The 12,522-nt window shown below is 43.1% G+C and overlaps 1 protein-coding gene across 1 annotated transcript in view; it reads right to left on the reverse strand.

Annotated features, from left to right (window-relative positions):
• The window catches only part of LOC106589748 (gamma-adducin), a 150,646-nt gene that overhangs the window by 102,848 nt on the left and 35,276 nt on the right, over positions 1–12,522 (reverse strand). The gene's annotated exons all lie outside the window — the stretch shown is intronic.

Raw genomic sequence — 12,522 nt, forward strand, 5'->3', positions numbered from 1 at the left:
GGGCTCTGGCAGTGCTTCTCCTGCTCCTCCTTGCACAAAGGCGGAGGTAGCGGTCCTGCTGCTGGGTTGTTGCCCTCCAACGGCCTCCTCCACGTCTCCTGATGTACTGGCCTGTCTCCTGGTAGCGCCTCCATGCTCTGGACACTACGCTGACAGACTGACAGACACAGCAAACCTTCTTGCCACAGCTCGCATTGATGTGCCATCCTGGATGAGCTGCACTACCTGAGCCACTTGTGTGGGTTGTAGACTCAGTCTCATGCTACCACTAGAGTGAAAGCACTGCCAGCATTCAAAAGTGACCAAAACATCAGCCAGGAAGCACAGGTACTGAGAAGTGGTCTGTGGTCCCCACCTGCTGAACCACTCCTTTATTGGGGGTGTCTTGCTAATTGCCTATAATTTCCACCTGTTGTCTATTCCATTTGCACAACAGCATGTGAAATTTATTTTCAATCAGTGTTGCTCCCTAGTGGACAGTTTGATTTCACAGAAGTGTGATTGACTTGGAGTTACATTGTGTTGTTTAAGTGTTCCCTTTATTTTTTTGAGCAGTGTATATACTTCTGTGTATTGATTTTTAAGAAAGGCATTGATGTTTATGGTTAGGTACAGTTGTGCAACAATTGTGCTTTCTTCGCAAATGCGCTTTTGTTAAATCATCCCCCGTTTGGCGAAGTTGGCTGTCTTTGTTAGGAAGAAATAGTCTTCACACAGTTCGCAACGAGCCAGGCGTCCCAAACTGCTGCATATACCCTGACTCTGTTGCAAGAGAAGTGACACAATTTTCCTAGTTAAAAGAAATTCGTGTTAGCAGGCAATATTAACTAAATATGCAGGTTTAAAAATATATACTTGTGTGTTGATTTTAAGAAAGGCGTTGATGTTTATGGTTAGGTAAACGTTGGAGCAACGACAGTCCTTTTTCGCGAATGCGCACCGCATCGATTATATGCAACGCAGGACACGCTAGATAAACTAGTAATATCATCAACCATGTGTAGTTAACTAGTGATTATGATTGATTGATTGTTTTTTATAAGATAAGTTTAATGCTAGCTAGCAACTTACCTTGGCTTCTTACTGCATTCACGTAACAGGCAGGCTCCTCGTGGAGTGCAATGTAAGGCAGGTGGTTAGAGCGTTGGGACTAGTTAACCGTAAGGTTGCAAGATTGAATCCCCGAGCTGACAAGGTACAAATCTGTCGTTCTGCCCCTGAACAAGGCAGTTAACCCACCGTTCCTAGGCCATCATTGAAAATAAGAATGTGTTCTTAACTGACTTGCCTAGTTAAATAAAGGTGTAAAAAAATATATAATAATAAATCAGCCAAATCGGTGTACAAAAATACAGATGTCCGATTGTTATGAAAACTTGAAATCGGCCCTAATTAAATCGGTCGACCTCTAATCAAGATAGTTAAATCTTCCACTCTAGAGCGGTATTGAGGTCTCCTTAGTGCAGTCTATCCCTAAGCTCTCCATTAAAACGAGACTTAGCCACATTCCAACGGTTGGCCTCGCCTCAGCCATCCCCTTAACTAGACACCGCATACATGCCCAAAATAACTTAGCGTCGCTTCTCGCCCACTACACCCCCTTGCTTGGTGTTTTGGTCTAACATTAGTACATATTTGAGTGGAGGAGATGGTCAGGCCTCCCTCCATTCTCTGGGTTAAAGTGCCTTCCGAAAGTATTCATACCGCTTGACTTATTCCACATTTTATGTTACAGCCTGAATCCAAAAGTATTTAAATAGCTTAATTTTCTCACCCATCTACACACAATATCCCATAATGACAAAATGGAAGAATTTATTGAAAATGAAATACAGAAATCTCATTTACATAAGTATTTACACCCATGAGTCAATACTTTGTAGAAGCATCTTTAGCAGTGATTACAGCTGTGAGTCTTTCTGGGTAAGTCTCTAAGAGCTTTCCACACCTGGATTGTGCAACATTTGGCCATTATTCTTTTCAAAATTCTACAAGCTCTGTGAAATTGTTTGCTGGTCATTGCTAGACAACCATTTTCAGGTTTTTCATGTAGATTTAAGTCAAATCTGTAACTTCGACACTCAGGAACATTCAATCTTTTTGGTAAGCAACTCCAGTGTAGAGTTGGCCTTGTGTTTTAGGTTATTGTCCTGCTGACAGCTGAATTTATCTCCCAGTGCCTGGTGGAAAGCAGACTGAACCAGGTTTTCCTCTAGGGTTTTGCCTGTTCTTAGCTCCATTACATTTCTTTTTTATCCTGATAAACTCCACAGTCCTTAACGATTACAAGCATACCCATAACATGATGCAGCCACCACTATGCTTGAAAATATGAGGTGTGGTACTCAGTAATGTGTTGCATTGGATTTGTCCCAAACTTAACAACACTTTGTATTCAGGACAAAAATGCAAATTATTATGTGACTTGTTAAGCAAATGTTTACTCTTGAACTTATTTAGGTTTGCCATAACAAAAGGGTTGAATACTTATTGACTCAAGACATTTCAGCTTCTCATAAAAAAATAAAAAATTGAACAAATTTAGAAAAACATAATTCCACTTTGACATTATGGGGTATTGTGTGGAGGCCAGTGACAAAACAATCTCAATTTAATCAATTTTAAATTCAGGCTGTAACACAACTAAATGTGGAAAAAGTCAAGGGGTGTGACTACCTTCTGACGGTATAAAGGGATGTTGAGGGATTGATTCATGTATGACCATCATGGAGAGGACAGACAACCAGTTCTTCTTCTCTAGTATAGACTGTCCTGCTGGTTGCACTGTACGTAATAAGCATCTATGAGGAATTATAGTGTGTCAGGAACATAAAGTAAGATGTTATGTTAACACACACACACACAAAAGGGTTTTAACCTCAATGTTTGAGCAGTGCATGTACACAATGCACTGCTTTTAATAGCAACAACATTGTCAGTCGCCACCCATTCATACAGTAAATCTAGCATCATATCCATTTCATTCAACACTATACAACTGTACACAGTTCCCATGGACATCTAGTACTGTGTTCAGAACTCCCTCCGTCAGCTCTCTGGTTCAACAGAATGACACACAGCAGCACTGAAAGCTACAGAATGCCATTTCTTCATCATTATACAGAACAGCATTATAGATTTCCCATCCATGTCCAGTACTGTATCGCTTCACCCCTGGGTCCAGGGTTTTTTCTGCATATAAAAGTGTTGGGCGGGTCGCCTAAGTGTTTCTTTGGGCCGCTTATGTCCAAACAGTAAAAAAAAAAAAAAAAAGTTTAACCATTTTTAACCCAAAACGGTTCTACATTGAACCAAAAAGGGTTTTACCTGGAACCAAAAAGGGTTCTCCTATGGGGACAGCTGAAGAACCCTTTTGGAATCCTTTTTTCTAAGTGTAGATCCAACCATATAGAAGAGATATAGATTAAGAGGGGGATGTGGAGCGGGCCTATGACTCTCTGGATGCTTCCCGTTTCAGTGAGGAAGCGTGCTCGCATAGCTTAGAAATGATGAACAAGTGACTCCAAGCCAACAACCACAGAGTATTGTTGAAGCATCTTAGGGCTGACAATATTAATCCACAGGCTGTTGGTGGAACAAGATTTTTTGGGTCGAGCAGTCGCAAATATATATATATATGTTTTATGGCACACGAGACACCTGTCTGATTCACACCTGTGTATGTAGACTAATCCATTGTGGAGGCTGTGGGGATGGCACATCAGTATCACCAGTAGTACATTTACCGTTTATTCCCATAATTGGTCATCTACAATGTTTGTTTGGTTACGGTAATTTCTGTGAAAACCTACAGGGAGGGTATCTCTCCAGGAACGGGGTTGGAGTGAAAACCTACAGGGAGGGTATCTCTCCAGGAACGGGGTTGGAGTGAAACCCTCCCTGTAGGTTATCTCTCCAGGAACGGGGTTGGAGTGAAAACCTACAGGGAGGGTATCTCTCCAGGAACGGGGTTGGAGTGAAAACCTACAGGGAGGGTATCTCTCCAGGAACAGGGTTGGAGTGAAAACCTACAGGGAGGGTATCTCTCCAGGAACGGGGTTGGAGTGAAAACCTACAGGAGGGTAGCTCTCCAGGAACAGGGTTGAAGAGCCCTGCTTTAAACACTATTGTGCTGACCTGAACGGCTGTGCTGTACTGTGCTGGCTCTGATCATTTATTTTCATATGATCCTTTCAGCACAGCTAAAGAAACGATGGTGGATGTGTAACCAGGCTAGCATAGTACAGCTCGGCTTGGCTCAGTCATGTGAAAAGGGTCTGTGAACTTAATATGACAAAAAAAAAGGACTTCAGGCATTAGGCTAAATTAGTCATTCACGCTTCTCTCTTTGTTTCTGTCTGGTCTAACATCAGAGGTCCAGTCATGTCCAGGGGCTATCCCTGACCCTAGTTATGGGTGTCGGGGGCTTCTGTGACCGTCGGCACGTTCCTTGATTGTAATACTGTGTGACAGAGGTGGATGGGATCTTACTGCTAATGAGAATGTGTCTGTGGCGAGTCAAGAAGCCCTCCTATACAGTATCCTCAGTGAATATAGTGACAGGACTCTGCCTTCAAGTCAAATCAACTGTGTGTGTGTGAGAGGTCATAATATGTGGATGTATCCAATAGAGATCATTCAATTTATTAATACCAGAATAGATCACTCAATTTATTAATACCAGAATAGATCATTCAATTTATTTAATACCAAAATAGATCATTCAATTTATTAATACCAGAATAGATCATTCAATTTATTAATACCAGAATAGATCATTCAATTGAATTCGTTATGGTCGATATTTGGTTCCATTACACCAAAACAGCGTACAATAAAAAAACATTGAAACGATCGGCCACTCCACAGGCAAACTACAATATATTATAATATTAAAAAACACACAGGTCACTAGCCATCGTCATCATAGAGAAAACATAGACTAACACATCAAGCTGCTGAAATAGAAAATACGGTCTCCATTCCAACACTAACACATTGAATGCATCTAGCTAATAACATCTCAGTTATGATCCAGCAGTGAGAGATAGCATTGAGGTGGCCCACGTGGATTAACGGCTAAGCCTCCACTGGAGACACAGCATCCTAAATGGCACCATATCCCCTATATAGTGAACTACTTTTGACCAGGGCTCATAGGCATTATGTATTTAATAGGGTGCTGTTTAGGATGCAAACACTGAGGGATCCATGCACATGGACCACCAGACTCCCAAACTCCATTAGTTAAATACTCACATTCTCTGACTGCAACAACATGCTGTTGCAACATATTTCCACACAGACTGCCAGATTTTCTGAGGATATCAGATAGTGTTTTTTACATTTTTCCATGACATTTGGAATTACTTAGTTTGCACATCTGAGTACATTAAATGTAAAAACACAATGATGGAAGATTTTTTATCTTGTCGTTACAATTTGCTATTAATAATAATGATGTGTGATTGTTTGCTGCGGTCCTATCGATGACTGGTACATATATTGCTATGATACCTGTTAGCAAATGGAATTAGTCAGTTAATAACAAAATGTTTCCTCTGAAGCAACCATTGTACAGTTTGCAGATGGGACATACTTGAGTATTTGGCACAGTATATTGTTCAATATATTACTGTGTTTAAAAAAAAAATCATATACAATTACTAAGGCCTTTACATGAGACCCATATCCCTTAACTTTCAGTCTTGTCTTTTTTTCTTTTTTTTTTGTTGCTTACTGCAGTTGGTATTAAGCATGTCTTTAACCATTAAAATGTTGGTTTGGTTATTATTTCTGTTTGTAAAATGTCCCAGACGGTCTCCCGTCCCAGTACTAACCAGGCCCGACCCTGAACAGGCGGTATGGTATGGCCACAACCTTATTTTTTAACCCCTTTTTCTCCCCGAATTTGGTTTGTAGGCTCTTGTCTTGGGAGAGGCAAAGGTCGAGTCCTGCGTCCTCTGAAACATGACCCGCCTGGCTGTCTACTTCTTATCACACTGCTCTCTTAACCTGGATGTCAGCCGCACCAATATGTCGGAGAAAACACAGTTCGACTGACGACCAGAGTCAGCTTGCAAGCGCCTGGCCCAGTCACTGGGAGTCGCTAGAGCACGATGAGCCAAGGAAAGCCCCACCGGCCAAACCCTCCCCTACCCCAGATGGCACTGGGCCAATTGTGCACCGTCCTATGGGGCTCCTGGTCATGACCGGTTGTGGCACAGGATCGAACCCAAGGCTGTAGCGGCGCATCTGCACTGCCGTGCAGTGCTTTTAACCTCTGCGCCACCCAGGAACCCAGTCTTGTCTTTTTAAAGAAAATCTAGCTTAGTCACTTATATTTGAGTCATTTAGCAGATGCTCTTATCCAGAGCGACTTTGTTGTGGAAATTCAGTACTGAGAGACTTGGGTGATTTCTTCAAACAATCATCTTATTTAATAACGATAAATTATTGCAATAATGAGGCTGGTCTGCCCACCACCCCCTTGAGTGTCAGACCAAGTAACCTAACGTTTACACAAATGCAGACTACTATATATAGCGAACACTAACAATGCTCAGTCATGGTTGGTTCAACCTTCCTCATGCAGACCAAGGAGCATCATAAGCCACTCTGGGTTCATCCTGTCGTTATTTGGGGTGGCAAGTAGCTTCGTGGTTAGAGCATTGGGCCAGTAACCGAAAGGTTGCTGGATCGAATCCCTGAGCTGACAAGGTAAAATCTGTCGTTCTGCCCCTGAACAAGACAGTTAACCCACTGTTCACCGGTAGGCCGTCACTGTAAATAAAAAATTGTTCTTGCCTAGTTAAATAAAGGTTAAAAAAATAAATACAAAAATCTGCAGGTGGGTTGTTGTCTTAACACCACCCTGGCTTAGTTTCTCATATGCAAGTATGATTTTGAGACAATGCGGGATTGTTCTATTCTTAAGCTATCTCTAGTAAAACACATTCTTGTCTATGAAACACAGTCTTTAACTCATTTGTGGCTCAAGCCATCTCTGGTGACCATACGCCCAGATTAGCTGCAGGGAACTAGAGTGGAGACCATGAAAATACAGACACTAGCAGGACAGAAATGTCTTACTATTAGTTACATATTAATTGTTAACCATTAATATCAAATAAATCAGGTAAATATGGAATTTTCTATCACAACTTACAGGAGCAATTAGGGTTAAGTGCCTTGCTCAAGGGCTCGTGGGTAGATTTTTCAACTAGTCGGCTCAGCGATTCGAACGAGCGACCTTTCGGTTATTGGCCCAACGCTCTTAAACGCTACTTACCTGTCACTTGTGGCCCTTTAAAATCTTTACCCCTCAAATCTTCTCCACTCCTCCCAGTTGTAAAACCCAGAGGAGCTTTTCCACTCCTCCTCTCCATCAGTAAGTGACAGTAGATCATATCTTAGCCTGGGATGATCAGCTAATAGATGATGTACTTACTCAACATGAATGCACCCAAAACTCCCTCTATCATACACATGAATTTACTACCGTGTAATAGAAAGTTAATACCCATCTTTAGTCAATGTCCTGTACACTGACTATAAAATATGACATTCTTGTAGTAATATTCTACCATACAACAACCTTAAATCACCTAGTCTAGCATTCCTTCTCATTCTATTCTGCCTGTGGCAGTTGACCTTTCCTGACTCCTCACTCCCTCTACCCTTCTCTTTATTATAGTTCAACTCTCTCCCTTTCTCCCCTCTTCAACTCTCCCTCTCTCCTCCCATATTCCTCCTCTCATATCTCCCTCTCTCTCCTTGAGGAGTTCTTGCAGAAACAGCCCATGGAGTTGAATGGAGCAGTGGACTGGCCTGACACTGCTTGAGGAGAGTGTTTGCGCTCCAAGTTTCTCAGCCTCCCTGAGGACAATGCTGTCGTTTGTGGCCACTTGGCTCGGCGCTACAAAGACCACACAGACTACCAGCCAGAGCTGGAGGGGATGTGTGTGTGTGTGTGTGTGAGAAGAGAGAGACAGAGTATGCATACGTTGTTGCATGTGTGTGTGCGTCCGTGTGTGTGACTCTGGGTTGACTGCTAACACTAGTCTGGTTGACTGAGATCTCACATCAGCCAGCTGTAGAGGGGCCCCAGGAGATACAGTGTGATAGAAGCATGATAGGAGACAGAACAGAGCTGGCGGGCCAAAACTGAAAACACACACACTGACCGCACCCATCTCCCTCCCAAAATGATGCACGCATGTACGCACATGACACACACACACACACACACACACACCCATACATCCGCAATAGATGTACTAAATGACCTTGAAAGTCACTGACAGCCACTTCATGGCCACTTCAACATCATCAACACACTGCAACAAAAAACTTCCTTAAACTTTCCTTAATTGAAACCACTACAAACAAATAATACCCTGCTGTAAACACACTGCCAATCAATACAAACAATACAGCCACGGTCCGGTGAGTCTGGTCCAAAAGCGATGAGTCACTGTGTGTCCCCATGGAGACCAGCACAGCTGGTATGTGTCAGGGAAACACCCCTACTGATTAATCTGGAGCGGCCCAGTGGCGTTTCCCCCCAGCCCCGTGTGTGTGTGTGTGTGTGTGTGTGTGTGTGTGTGTGTGTGTGTGTGTGTGTGTGTGTGTGAAGCCCAGCCTGTCAGCTCTCAGGCCAGTGTTTAGCAGATAAACAGACTCTGTGTTTTCAGCATTCTATACCTCTGAGGTCACTACTAGAGATAGAGATAGTGGGAGTGAGATAATGGCCATCTGCAGATGCCCTAACATACAACCCACTCCCCCCCCCCCCCAACACTCACTTTCAAAAACCTGATAACGCTCACATACCTTTCAAATCACCACAATTTCAACCCGTCACTTCGGCTAAGCCTCAAGATCCATATGGACTTCCACACGTCCACTGGGTTTCTACAACTCTTTGTCTCACTCACACACAGACACACAGTCACTTTGGCAAATCCACATCTATAATCTCCCTCCACATGCTTTTAACATTTTCTACAAATGAAAACCTCCTGGACGTACAGGTTTTTACCAGGCACTTAAATTCAACTCCAACCAAGACACATGTGAGGGAGACGTTCTATCAGTGCAGAGAGGTTGTGTGGGCAGAGAGCCAGACTGCATATCTGTCCTTTAGAGAGAGAGAGGAAGCGACACCGATAGAGAGGATCCAGGCTGCTTGCATGCGACCTTTAGTTTGCTCCAGTAAGAGAGAGAGAGAGAGAGAGAGAGAGAGAGAGAGAGAGAGAGAGAGAGAGAGAGAGAGAGAGAGAGAGAGAGAGACAGAGACAGAGAGAGACAGAGAGAGAGAGAGACAGAGAGAGAGAGAGACAGAGAGAGAGACAGAGAGAGACAGAGAGAGAGAGAGAGACAGAGAGAGAGACAGAGAGAGAGAGAGACAGAGAGAGAGAGAGACAGAGAGAGACAGAGAGAGAGGACAGAGAGAGAGACAGAGAGAGAGAGAGACAGAGAGAGAGACAGAGAGAGACAGAGAGAGAGAGAGAGAGACAGAGAGAGAGACAGAGAGACAGAGACAGAGAGAGAGACAGAGAGAGAGACAGAGAGAGGACAGAGAGAGCAGAGAGAGAGAGAGAGGACAGAGAGAGAGAGAGGAAGCGACACCGGTAGAGAGGATCCAGGCTGCTTGCATGCGTCCTTTAGTTTGCTCCAGTAAGAGAGAGAGAGAGCGTTTGCTCTACTCCACAGAGAGAGATAAGACCCTGGGTAAAGCCAGATGATTAGAGCAGAGAACAGAGGTGGAGAGGATGCCAAGCTACAGCAGCACCACATGCAGTGCCTTCAGAAAGTATTCACATCCTTTGACTTCATTTAAAATGTATTAAATTGAGATTTCGTCGTCACTGGCCTAAAAAACCCTAAATGTCAAAGTGGAATTATGTTGATCTATACTTTTATAAATTAATTACAAAATAAAAAGCTGAAATGTCTCGAGTCAATAAGTGTTCAACCCCTTTGTTATGGCAAGCCTAAATAAGTTCAGGAGTAAAATGTTTTAAAACAAATCGCAGAATAAGTTGCATGGACTCACTCTGTGTGCAATAATAGTGTTGAACATGATTTTTAATGACTACCTCATCCCTGTACCCCACACATACAATTATCTGTAAGGTCCCTCAGTCGAGTAATGAACTTCAAACAAAGATTCAACCACAAAGACCAAAGAAAGGCACCTACTGGTAGACAATATTACTTTCTTTATTTTTTAAGCAGAGACCCAGTCACTACAAAGATACAGACGTTCTTTCTAACTCAGTTGTCGGAGAGGAAGAAAACTGCTCAGGGATTTCACCATGAAGGCAATGGTGACTTTAATGGCTGTGATAGGAGAAAACTGGGGATGGATCAACCACATTATAGTTACTCCACAATACTAACCTAATTGACAGAGTGAAAAGAAGGAAGCCTGTACAGAATATTCCAAAACATGCATCATGTTAGCAACAAGGCGCTAAAGTAATACTGCAAAAAATGTGGCAAAGCAATTCACTTTTTGTCCTGAATACAAAGTGTTATGTTGGAGGTAAATCCAATACAACACATTACTGAGTACCACTCTCCAAATTTTCAAGCATAGTGGTGGTTGTATCATGTTATGGGTATGCTTGTAATCGTTAAGGACCGGCTGAGTTTTTCAGGATAAAAAAGAAACTGAATGGAGCACAGGCAAAATCCGAGAGGAAAATCTGGTTCACTCTGCTGTCCACCAAGAAGACAGTGAATGTTACGGTTTTGACTTAAATCCAAATGTGTAGATGGGTGAGAAAAACAAAATTGTATACATTTTGAATTCAGGCTGTAACATAACAAAATATGGAATAAGTTAAGGGGTTTGAATACTTTCTGAAGGCACTGTACATCTTACTGTACATTGTGAGAGACTGATATACTTGTGATTTGCTTTAAATTCCGGGGAATCACATGGGTAACCACTGAGCGGTCTTTAAACATGACCAGATGGAGCGGTAGTGACAATTATATCATAATAACAAGGTGCATGACATCATTACTGCGAGAAGTCCTGCCGATCAGGAAGTGGAGTGTGGAGTCAGTGTGGAGCGTGTTAGACTTACAGCTGAGTGTTTCACGTGGGTCTGGGGAGGAGAAGAGGTTTAAATGGCAGCCCAGGGAGCTCTGTGTGTGTGTGTGTGTTTTTGGTATTACTATCTTTGTTGGGACAATAAGTCCTCACAAGGATAGTAAAACAAGGAAAGTTCAAACAAGTGTGGAAATTTGTTGGTCCCCACAACAAAAAAGGCCATTTTAGGCTAAGTTTAGGGTTTTGGAAAATATGATTTTGAATGGGAATAAATGTTTTGGTCCCCCAAGGATAGTAAAACAAACATGTGATATGTGTGTGTGTGTGTGTGTGTGTGTGTGTGTGTGTGTGTGTGTGTGTGTGTAGGTTTAAATGGTGGCCCAGGGAGCTAGCAAGGTCTCTTTACTGTCCTACACACTGGTCTAGTACACATAGCTCGTCTTACCAGGGTGAATGACAGAGGGAGAGAAAGAGAGGAACAACTGGACCTTGCATGGTTGGTGGGATACTGAACCCTTCACATCCATCCATCCGGTCCTGTAAAAGGTTTACGAGTCATGCAGCTTTTTCTCTCTATTCTGTCTCTCCTTTTTTTCCTCCTCCGGTCTTCCTTTCAGGGGCAATGGACGTACCTCTCTGGGCTGACGCCCTCACAACCCCTTGGAATGCCTGGTCCTCTGTCTCTCGGGGGGGGGGGGGTGTGGTGTGTGTGTGTGTGTGTGTGTGTACCCCTGGCCTAGACATTAGTCACATCAGACTGCCTTGGAGGAATGGAATAAATGAAGCACATGGAAATGCATAGAGAGAGGGGGGGAGGGGGAGACAGAGAGGAAAAGAAGGGGAGAGGGAAGAGAGAGATGTAGGGAAGGGAGAAAGGAGGAAAGGGAAAAACATTTGGCCTCAATTCTCCATTTCACTCCAACACCATTGTTAACTTGCATCATCACACAAGTATTTTAACACGAAAACAGGACCAGCCCAAATAAGAATTCGTCATTTTCAGACTTTTGCCTCTTCAGATATTGCTATCGAGGCAAGATAACAGACAGAAAAAGCACTATGAAATGATTAACTAGCTTAAAGCGACAAACTCAAATCCACTTTCCATTGTGGTGTAATGTATAAATGCAGTATAAGGAGCTTAGCCAGAGAGATTAGCAGCCTCACTTAACTGCAAATCCTAAATATGGACGACGCACCAAGACTACGTCTACGGACAATTAAAACGGAGAAAGCTCTACATTCCATATGAAAGCAATTGACTTGCCTAGTTAAAGAACGGTTAAAGACTGGTTGATTCAAAGATAAACCTATAGTGAAAACCCCCCTCCTCCTCCTCCTCTCCCCCTCCTCTCCCCCTCCTCCCTCGGTCTGGTCGGTTTAGAGCATCTTTGTTCATTCAGTTCCTACTCTGGCAGGTTGCCAAGCCCCAGGCAGACACTATATGCCCAGGC

The sequence above is a fragment of the Salmo salar genome, chromosome 02 (assembly GCF_965601325.2).
Source record: "Salmo salar chromosome 02, fSalSal1, whole genome shotgun sequence".
Lineage (NCBI taxonomy): Eukaryota > Metazoa > Chordata > Actinopteri > Salmoniformes > Salmonidae > Salmo > Salmo salar.